Source organism: Hemibagrus wyckioides, linkage group LG15 (genome assembly GCF_019097595.1).
Source record: "Hemibagrus wyckioides isolate EC202008001 linkage group LG15, SWU_Hwy_1.0, whole genome shotgun sequence".
Lineage (NCBI taxonomy): Eukaryota > Metazoa > Chordata > Actinopteri > Siluriformes > Bagridae > Hemibagrus > Hemibagrus wyckioides.
In genome coordinates, this window is record NC_080724.1 from 10,892,971 (window position 1) to 10,905,363 (window position 12,393).

A 12,393-nucleotide genomic window follows, 5' to 3' on the forward strand; every position below is an offset into this window, starting at 1 on the left:
CGCTCCCACATGCATCTATGAGCCTTGGCCGCCCATGACCCTGTCGCCAGGTTCACCACTGTTCCTTCCTTGGACCACTTTTGATAGATACTGACCACTGCAGACCGGGAACACCCCACAAGAGCTGCAGTTTTGGAGATGATCTGATCCAGTTGTCTAGCCATCACAATGTGGCCCTTGTCAAACTCACTCAAATCCTTACAAAATGCTTGTCCGTTTTTCCTGCTTCTAACGCATCAACTCTGATGTTCACTTGCTGCCTAATATATCCCACCCACTAACAGGTGCCATGATGAGGAAATATTAATCAGTCTTATTCACTTCACCTCTCAGTGCTTATAATGTTATGCCTGATCAGTGTATATTCAGTCCTATTCAGTACTTTACACTTTAATAAACTCTTACAAATCCATAATTAAGCTCTCGAAATAGAATTAAACATTTTTAGCACCATGTGTGCAAAAACATTTGGAGTAATTTCTGTCTATGTTTAGACAGACAGATAGGCAGACAGACAGACAGAGAGAAAGATAGATAGATAGATAGATAGATAGATAGATAGATAGATAGATAGATAGATAGATAGATAGATAGATAGACAGAAAGGCAGACAGTGTCTGTCACCAGTATAGCAGATCCTCTTATGTAGTGTCTAATAAACTGGTAACTCACTGTGTATGAGGATGTGTAAGATACAGTGATATTCGTGGCCTAATAGCTACACATACTGAAGTCTTTAAAGTGACTTAAAATGATTTTAAAGCGAGGGTCATTTCCCAAAATCTCGTTTCTTCAAACAAACTCATCTCTAATGAACAGTTCGCTTCTCTTATACACCACTAGAGGGCGATCTAAGCCTGAGCAACTGTTTTCCCATCAACCTGCTCATAAGATCGTCAGGGCTTGTTGTCTAGGTCAGTGTTTGTGAAGTGAAGTGTTTTGGGTTTAGAAAGATTGAGTTGTTTATGAGAATCACTAATAATCAAACAAAAAATAAAATAAACACATTCTTGGTCATACAAATTATTGTATAAAATTCAAATGTTATTGGTCAGATACGAAATCATACACAGTAGTGAAATGCTTTTTACGACTGTCTTACATAAAGAAGAAAGAGTAAAAAAGAAAAATTTAAAGTGTGGACATGAAAAATAGGGGATATAGTTAAGAATATATAGGGAAAAGTAGGGAAAATTAAATGGTAGAAGTCACAAATGAAAATAACTTGAAAGTCAAGTGTCAGACATGCATATGCAAATATATGTCTATATATATATATATATATATATATATATATATATATAAATATATATATATATATATATATATATATATATATATATATATATATATATATATATATATATATATATGTAGTATCAATATGGCAGTAAATATTATAAATAATGAAAAATAAAATAAAATAAAATAAAAATACTAAATAAAAACAAATATAAAAACAAAAATATAATACACTAATATAATACAGTACAATATAGTATATATATATTGTATATGTGAAAAATAAAACAATATATAAATAAATATATATGTGTACACTCTAATATATAGAAGATACAGTATATGCATATATATATAGATAAAATGGTCAACTTTGAAATGGTGTAGCAAATGAATACAGTCTGTACAGTGTGCATATGTAAGATAAATATATAAATATATATGTAGATGTATATATAAGGCAAATATAAATGTCCAATTGAACAGGGAGTAAAGTGTCAGTGCAGTGTGCACACAAAGATGTACAGAAAAGATGTACAGTGAGAGTGTTATTGTGTGTACAGAGTAGTGCAGAGTACAAAGTAGTGCAATTATTGCATGTGCAACAATCAGCTGAGGTAGAATGTCATGTCGTGTGGGGGTAAGCCCAGAAAGTCCAGATTCTAGGTGTACTGGTTGAGGGCCTGAATGGCCTGCGGGAAGAAGCTCCTCCTCATTCTCTCTAGTTACTGTATGGACATAAACCTGGATAAATATGATGCATGAAAGCTCTCTGGAATTCCTCAAGATGAGTAGAGCTGACCGATGGTAGGAAAACAAAGATCTGTAAAATGTATGGACTACAGTATCTGTGAAGAAGTTGGAGCTCGGTGGCTAACATCATGTGCTGGATAGTTCAAATCTCAGGATTGCACCAAGGCTTTAAAAAAGATCCCCTTAACTAAAATCTAAAGTACGGCTAAAAACTCTTCACTCAGAAACAAATGACATTTAGTTGATTTTATTTACTGATCGGTTTAAATAGTGCCCCTTTACTAAGGCTCTGGGGAATGTAGGAAAACATAAGCTAGGGCTGAAACTGCCTTCCTGGTGCCTTATAAGCTGTAACTTTCTATTTATTTATTAATTTTTTTCCTGTCAGAGCACATGAAGAGCATGAAAAGCAACTTTAGCTGCACTTTTACAGTGACAAGCCTGATTGGCTGAATGATCTTTTGTACTGTAATGAATTAAACATTCTGGGACTGAAATCACAGTACAGCAACAACAGTGGACAAAAGCGAGTAGCTTAGCAACAAGCTAGCTGGATAACACTAGCGATGATGATGATTTCCTTCTCAGAACAGTTGCTAGTATGATCGATGTTATAGAGATAACCAAATACTGAGTCTGTTTATTAACTGATGCCCGGGAATTACAAGTTGCAACTCGAACGCAGCATAAGACACAACAGCTTTCTCAAATTTTCGCTAACATGCTAAAAAACCTTGACTGTACAAACTAGCTAGCGCATTTGTGATGCTAAATTGTCACTTTATGACTAGGCAAGGATATGATTACAGAGAAATGTTGTGAGCTTTGAAAATGTCGTGAAAAGGAAAGATTTTTTTTTTTGTTTCTAAAAGGTGAAAGTAAATTTTACAATTCTGTAACAAAGTAATGGCACCCCTCCCAGTTCCTTGTTCTCTGGGTCTTAGACTAGGCAACATTTCTATTGTTTCTGTTTTCATTTCTTGTCTTGACATAACCTGACATAATCCACATAAATAACAGGCATAAATTCATCGGATTATCTCGTCTGCTTGTGTTTTTGTTCGGCCTGCTATGGATTATGACAATGATTTGAGGAAAAGCTTCACTAAACAGATTTTATACAAACGTCCAAATGTCCACAGCGTGCTAGTGTTTCAGTTTCCACATATTTCCTGCACTTGCTCACAGCTGCCTGCACATCAGCCCTGTGTTGTTATTGGATCATATCTCGCTAAAGTCGTTTTTACTGCCTGGGTGCATTTTAGGGACAAACTGTGGTGTTGTGTTTCAGCCGATCCTATGGTGACCACAAATCTCATAAAGCCGGAGCATCTCACTGGGATAACTGATGTCTGAAACTCATAAACATCTCGGACTCGTTCTGCATGTGTACGCGCTCGGCAGCGTTTGGCTTGTACTGAACATAAACTGTTTTCTTGCTCTGTTTCCCACACAGACACATAAACCGTTCTGCTTTACCACACAGTCTGTCATCTGTAAAGCTGTAAATTGAAAAATAAGGAGCGTCATCGATAGAAATAAATAAAAGATTTCCGTGAAAAAAAACGCTGCTTATGAATGTTGGGTCTTGAATTTTGCAATAATATCTGACCCCGTCTACATAACCCCACCTATTACACAGCTGCTGAAGTGATTTGACATGGGATATTGAGTTGAATTTTTTTATTACCACGTCAAAGATCAAGAAAAATAAACCCTCAATGTTTATTATTAACACTGGAGCTTCATTGGCGTCACTATGGTTCACATGTTTCTTCATTACCTACAGCGCTATTCAACTCCTGATTCTGGTATCAGTGGGATTTAACCCTCACTAACTCTCTAATTAAAGATAGTGATGTAGCGAGGCTTTAGTGCTTTAGCTCTTTTACCTCCTCATCTGTACAATCTGCTCAAACTCTGACCCTAATTCCACCATTAGGCTTGTAGATCGCTAAATAATGATAAAAAGCCTATTTGTCACATTTACATTACAACACACCTTTCTTTGCATATCCCAGTTTTTTTAGAAAGCTGGGGGTCAAAGCACAGGGTCAGCCATGAGACAGCATCCCTGGAGCAGACAGTGTCAATGGACTGGCTCAAGGGCCCAATAGGGGCACCCTTCTAACCAATAACCCAGATCCTTAAACCCTTTCATCTACCACTCTCCTCCTCTGAACCCAGTCATTACTGCACTTCTGAAACCTTTGGCCCAGAATTTTGGTTTTTCTTTGACTCAATGTCTCCACTAATGTCTGGTAAATATGACACTGAACACTGCTATAAAATACTGAGTAAGAACAGAAGCTCTTACTCTTACTGCCTTTTGTTTTTATAGGAGCTAAGAGGAAAATCGCTAAATTTGTGCCGTCACATTCAAATACAACACCAAGCGTATCAAATTAGGACTAAATCCAATAAACACATCAATAATATTTCAATCTAAAAGTATTGAATGTTTTTCAGAGCTATTGTGTTGTTCTTTACTGCATTTTTTAAAACTAATTTCAAGACTGATATTTTAAATTCATTTGCTACGTTGAACTTTTTATGATTTTCTAGAAATCCTTAGCAGACTAGAGTGGTACCACCTACACTAACCACTAACTATCACCAGGTTCCTTTTATTACTTTATATTATTGTTTTTATATTTCATATTTTATAGTCATAGTCCAGCTTCATGGCCACTAAGTTTGAGTTTGATCTGTAAGTCACCTGATCTCAGAATTGCAAGCGAGGGGACATCAGAAGGGAATGTCCTGGTTCTGGAATGTACAGACACGCCACTCCAAACACCTCAGTGCTCATCGCTGTCATATTGACTGAGGACCTACGGCTTAGTACGACGTATTCGCTGATGGATTGCGGGGATAATGTGTTTCTAAAAGAAGCAGCTCACTAACTGCACGTGGAAGCTGCCAGGCGTCGACTCTCACAACATTACATTATTTACTTCACAACACACAAGGCAGTCTTACAAAACTACATTATGGCATTATACATTAACAACTATATATATTATATTATATTTAATTTATATTATATTTAATTTCATTTCATTTAACTGTATTTAATTAAATTGTATATTTATTTTATTGTAAGTGATTTTATTTTTTAGTTCTTTTTAATTTGTTTAATTATTTAGTCCTTTGTTATTCCTTCCTTTTTTTTATTATGATGATTTATTTACTTTTTAAGATGTTCCAGTTCTTTTTCTTACTAATCTATAGATACCTTTATATTTGTTTTGTTATGTATAGATATAAAGGCATTTTAGGTTTTTTGTCCAGATCTCACAGTACTGCTTGGATATCAAAAACATTTTTGTTTGCTTTTGTCTGCACTTTTGTTTTATTATATTTAATTGTATTCTATTGATTCGTATTATATTTTAGTTCATTTTAAACATTATTATTATTATTATTATTATTATTATTATTATTATTATGGGTAATAGTATTAGTATTTTTTTTTACATTATTTCATTTTATTTATTTTATTACTTTTTTTAATGTTATTATTTATTTATTTATTAAAGAAAACATTTTCATTTTCAGATTAATTGGGTATATCTGCTTAAAGGAACCAGGAACAATACAAAAAATTAATTCATGAAATGTCAGTCACTAAAAAAGAGCCCAGGCTGCTGAATCGAGAACAGCTGAGATGATTCCTGAAAACCACATCACTTCTCATTAGATCATAAAAGTAGTTTTTGTCATGGTCCTCATCTCTCTCTCTCTCTCTCTCTCTCTCTCTCTCCTGACCCCATTCTTCTGTCTTAAGTGTGCTTTCATGTTCCTTGTAGTGCTTCCTTCCACAGATGCCACCATGAACATGAAGGCCTCTGCTCTCAGATCTTCTGATAAATCCTGGACCACTTCTAAGAATGTTTAGATGCCTCAATTTGACATATTCTGTCTTTATAAATACACATGTTAGATGTTTAGATGAGTCAATTTGGTATATTCTGTCTTTCTAAATACACACTTGGCACAGAGTCGTTCTCTGCTCTCACATGGAACTGTTTATGATGAAACCTTCAGATAATTCTTATCAGATAGATTCGCTTTTCTTTGAGATCCAGGCTCTTACAATCACGCAAACACATACTTATACCTGCTGGGAGTGTAAGAGCGGGTGTAGGTTTGCCTAGAAATGAAGTTTGCATGGCTCTCACTCATCTTTTAGCCTGCAGTCTGACTCTGGAATCAGTGGCATGCAACAGCCTGATTGGATAACGAGATAAAATTGCGCTGTACCAAACTGCTCACTTATTGGATAATCGAATGAAGTCGAGACACTGGAGTCCTGCTCGTCTTTTCCCCTTTCATCTGGACCCAGTCGAGGTTCCTACCACTTTGTTTTTTCCCCTCGCAGTGTCTTCTCATCTTTCCCAGGAGAAAAGGAAACTTTGAAAAAAGAGCGTCTAATTTTGGAAGCCGGCTAACCACTCATGTCAACAGACACCGGAGCAATGTTATCTCTGTGTGAGAGAGAGCAAATGTTTATGCTTGCCTCCGAGGCTTGAGTGGCTTGCTGCCATTACCTGGAGAGTTTGTAAGTGTGTGTGAAAAAAGACAGAAAGGGGAAACTATCGGTGCATCCTGAACGCTAGGGTTCGGATTAAAATTCTTTCCCACAAGAAAAAGACACTTTAAAGAACGTTGTTTTGAACAGTGTACCTAGATACGCCATCCTAAAGTAGAGTGACTTTAAAAGAAAATAAATTTGTGCAGTTTAATCAGACTAATTTTTTTTTCTGTCAAAGATTGTGTTTTATAAATATGTTATCTAGAATAAAAGATATTATTTGACAAGGCAGTAATGCATGCTACTTAATTTTCATGGATTTAACCTTTTATTAAATCTTATCTTAAATCTTATTAAATCTTATCTATCTATCTATCTATCTATCTATCTATCTATCTATCTATCTATCTATCTATCTATCTATCTATCTATCTATCTATCTATCTATCTATCTACTTACCAGAGGTATCTACAGTATGGCCCAAAAAATTCAAAATCTCTTGTTTTAAAACAAGAAATATACTGAAGGAAAGATTCATTATCATAAATATTCAATATTTATATATAAATATTTAATATTTGGTACTATTTCTATGTCACTGCACTGAAAAAAGTTCATAAAATGTTTATGAAAAAGTTTATTAACAGTTATTATAAATATTTTATAAATGAATGCCGAGTCACTTATCTTAAAATGACAGTATTTTTTTTTCTTTTACTTATTGTCTTCATGTAAAAGAATGTAATGGTTCCATTTTCTAAAATAGTTGACTTTTTACTATTTTTTAAAAATCATTTTGAAAGTCATTGGTTCGGTTTCAGGAAAATCCATGAAGATTTTCCATCCGTTCTTTCGTTATTCATGGATCAGGATGTATAAGGTAGACATAAGAGCTTTACAGTGATTATTAATAGATTGGATAATTATATTCAGCTTGAGGACAATACTTCTAGACTCACAACCTTTGTTCCTGGAATCGGCTCTGGATCCACCATGATGTTGACCTCAAGGGGATACTGTTGGGAATTCAGTCTAGACTGGATACCAGTCCATTGTAGGGTAGCATTCACACAGTCATCCACTCCACACTTACAGACAATTTAACCTCACCTGGCAGGTTTTTAGAATGTGGGAGGAAACCAGAGAACCCAGAGGAAACCCATAGAGACATGAGGAGAACGTGACGTGGCAGTGAAAACATTCTTGTTTTTCTATTGCAAATATTTAAAAATCCTTTTTTTTCATCTATTCATTTCTTTTTTTTTGTAAAGGATGCTCACGCATGTTTCTGCATGTTTGTTAGGGTTCACATAGTAAAAACCTGCACTGCGGGGTTGAAAGGGGCAATAGGGGTGAAGGTCAAAGGTCACGTATTGTCTCCATTGTGCCCATAAGCCAAAATGGCCAGGAAGAGGAAACCATAAACATTGTGCAGGCTGTTTACAGAAGGACAGGTTGCCGTGGAGACGGGGTTGAATGAGTTAATGATTAGACAGTTCGAACCGTTAGACTGAACGATGAGCATCCTGTCGTTCAGGACTGGCATTCCACAGAGCTGAAGGGCTACAGAGGTAGGATCTGTTTGAGACAGAAAAGCAGACATAGATGGAGAAATGTGTGTGTGTGTGTGTGTGTGTTCAAGTGTTTCTGATGGCCAACGCTACCTCCAAATCCCTCCTGTCTCTGTTATCACTCAAGTGGTGTGAGAAGCTTCTTCCACATTCCATTACACTAAGATAAGGTATCACTCTCCTCAGAGCAGTGTGCTCCAATTAGGCTACACAAACCTCAGAACGACATCAACACAATGTCAGTGCTGAGCAACAAACACACACATGCAGCTCTTCCAGAGGCTGCTACTCATCTCTCATGGGATAGGAGTCGAAACTGAGAGTCAGACGCAGGTGCCGGCTCGGTGCGAGTCTTTCTGAAGTAGCTCTACAATCATGAAAACTCTTCAAGATATAAGTGTTCAAGATATACGAAGGTTCGTTTTTCATGACTATATTACAACTACAAAACCCCGGGGTTTGTTTTAATAGTGAATAAAAACGTATAAGAATACCAAGATTACACACTCCAACCTGGAAAGAAAAAAAATCTGCATTAATTGACTTAGCTTTCCTAAATAACCCTTATTTTCGAAGCCTTTGATTTGAAATTTATGTTAAAATAGCACAGTGTGCATCATGAGGCTTGCTTTATCTACTAGTGTTTAAGAGGTTTCTACGGACTCTTCAATCGAAACCGATGTGTTCCTGTTTCTTGAAGTGATTCTTGTCTTGCTGAGGACCTTTCTGGCATCTGTAAGCACCAAATTTTAGTGACGCTCCTTGAAAACACTGATGAAGTGAACGACAGGATTCAAAGTCAAAGAGCACAGGGCTGTTAGTGGACATCCAGCAGGCATCCGGTAGTGAATAAAGTCATATATTCTTTTCATCAGACCTCACCTCTTTCTAAACGTCGTCCTGCTCACATGTTTTGATTGACTCTTTGATTGACTTCATTCACAAACTGTATTGTAAAATGCAGTCCATTTTCAAAAGGGATGATGAAGTGGAGGCTCATTTCCTTTCACTATGTCTGAATAATACACGTCAATGCACTGTAAAAAAACAATACAAATGATATAAATTCATTTAGAATTTATTTATTAAATCGTGTACACTCCATATGAAATGCATTTACAAATCCAGAACAAAAGAATCAATTTGTATTCAATGTGAATAAAGTAGAGATTCAAATGGTAGGGTCTTATATGGAATTAAAAATTATGGATTTAAATTTATGAATTTCAATGAGATTCAGATTGATTTATTTATTTATTTATTTATTTAAAATCTCAAAACATTTTTTAATCTCAAAATTAAAATTTCAAATTTTATCTTACTTTTAGCAAATTTTAAACTCTGGCAAAAATGGAAAACTAGGAAAACTATTAAATACGCCACAAAAAAACAAGAAAATAATTGTTTACATTTGAAATATGCAAAATTCAACATTCAAACCCTTTTGTCAGCTCTACAGGCTCCATAACCTTACCAGGTTAGTTACAAAGGTACAAAATCTATAATCATGGCATCACTCCCAGTCTAATATCAGGACATAAACCTTACAAAAACGATCTAGTTTCCATTTCTCCACATTTTGTAACATGAAAACCTTCATCACTAGATGGCGCTGGTGCATCGAGGCCACACTAATATAAACAAAATCAACGATAGATATTAAATAAAATAGGACAGAAAATTCAAATAGAGATTGAAATACTCTTAACATAGAATAAATCAGCTAGATTTCACACATTCATGGTTTGTAAATGCCTGTCATTATGTGCGAGGCTGTCATAAACACTTTACTCTGTTTTCGAGTATCATAAACAGACTTTATGGGTCCTGAAGAAGTCATGGCCTTCGCAAGCCATAAATACAGCCATAATTACCTTCCGTCAGGGGCAGAATTTGGTCTGGTGGGTCTTATCTTTTATAAATATTTACTTTCCCTGGGTTACAACAGGGGTACACACAAAAGAGTGCCACTGTGGGGGTTTCGCACCTTTGGGTCTGCTTGGAATGTCTGTGTGAGAAACACCAGTTGCTACTGAATCTGTTGTAGGACAGTCAACAAAAAGTGATCGTATTTCATCTCAAACAGTGGGGACCTGTCACAAGAGTTTAAAGTATTTAATCTCCACCCGGAAACACATTAAATATGTTTAGATTAAAATATTTGTAATGAGGTTGTTGTGGTTTTGTTGGTTGGTGCTGACTGATGTTATAAGAAAGGCACTGTTATCACTAGTGCAGCTACAATAGTGAGTAATAGGTGATAATAGCCATGTTTTACTTTTATCTACTAACGACAGAAGGCATTTTTTTCAGGCATGTTTAACATTACATGGGGAAGTTCTGACGTAGAAAGTTGCAGTGACGTTGATGAAGGTATTAGCATGAAGCCTGAAGCCGTTTGGGTTTGAACGGAATGTAGAGATGAAGACGAAGATGTTGTTTCATTCCAAAATAAATATATTTGCAAATAGGTTTTATGTATGCAAATCACGTGGCGTCTTTGCAAGGCTAAAGGTTAGCTGTTTCTGGTGTGCAAGATCACGTCAGAAATGTTTTGACTCGTAGTTCTGCTAGATTTAGCTACGTGTTATTTCTGGGAATGATGAATTATATGTCATAGGGCAACATTAAAGTACAAAGTATATAATTACCTTGTCATATACCTGACAAGGCTGCTTTGAGGAAAACAAGGCATTCCTCACATAACCCCAGCATGGCAAAGTGTTGTTTGTAGAACCGAATAAAAAAAAAAACAAAAAGGCAAGAGACACAAAAGAGAGGAAGACAAAGAGCAAGTAAAGAAGACGTGGGAATTTTCCCTCTTCCTCTCTCTTTCTTTGCCCCTAATTGACTTTCTCATTCACACACAGAGGCCCTGTCAGTGGCTCCATTCCAAACAGCTCGCTACTCCCTACATAGGCGCACTACATAGAGGAGGCTATAAAATAGTTTCTGTACACTGTATGGCTGATAGAAAGCTGTTTGGGATTCAGACTGGATCTCAGGAGTCGTGTGCTACCTGCGGCTGCAGGGAAAAATGGCTCGACTCTTCCGTTTACAGTAAACAGATACGGGGGATCCCCAGTCATATATGAACACCCTTTAATAAGGCAAAGTGTACAGCAGGAATGCTGACTAATCTAGATTATGGGTTCTCTAGACTGCAGCTCATCACGGCATGTCAAGTTCAAGAACACAAAATAGCACTGGTTACTTCAAAAACAGAAGTTTCCTGGACTTAAAAGCTCCCTAGACGAAAAAAAAAAAAACCCTCCAGGGGCCTTGTTGCAAAGATTCATGCCACATGAATGATTAGTGATGAACCTTAGAAAAACTTCCATTAACATCTTTCATTTTTACAAAATCTTAACATGTATAGAAAACTCCAGAACACTTCATAATGCCATGAATAACTTTTTAATAACTAAATACTGACAGCATAGAAGAACCGTTTTTGCTTCCCTTGGTGGTGCCTAAAAGAAATGTTCCACCCAAAAAGATTTACATTCGTTTGAAGGTTATTTAGGGGGAAAAAAAGAACCTTGGAAAAGATTCTTGGAAACTTGCTGCAAGAATTATGCAAAGGTACGAAAGGATACGAAACCGTACCCTTTATTGCAGCTGGATTGATATTTTAACATGTACATTTTACATAGTAAAAACTACAAAAACTCTGTGTAAAATGTACATGTTAAAATATCAATCCATACATTTTTACATTAACACATTAACGTTTTTACATTAACACTGTACACTATACCCATATGTCCAGATGAAAGAGATATTTTAAAGGTACAAATGATAAAGTGACCATCCCAGCAACAAGAGAAGGTCCAGTTCAGTACTGTTTCTGTCTCAGAGTGTGTGACCAAATACATGATGACTGGTTTTGGAAAAAAAATTCATGTAGTATATTCATGCAAATAAAACCTTTGCTAGTTTATATATATATATATATATATATATATATATATATATATATATATATATATATATAAATTTAAATAAGAGTACTGGTTTTAATTGTCTATGCCTGATTTAATGTAGATGTTTCTTGGATGAAACTCTTTACTGCACGTGCATTTAATTAAGCTTAATCTTCAGTAATAATGCTTATATGATTGAACATGTAAATGACATGAGCACAGAAATGAGTAAAGCCACCTTTATTAATGAAGAATGAAGCAGGGGACAGATGTAGGTCATTTCTTTTGGTAGATGGAGATCGGGCAATGGTGTGTGTGTGTGTGTGTGTGTGTACGAAGTGGGCAGGCTCATGGGAGTCGCTT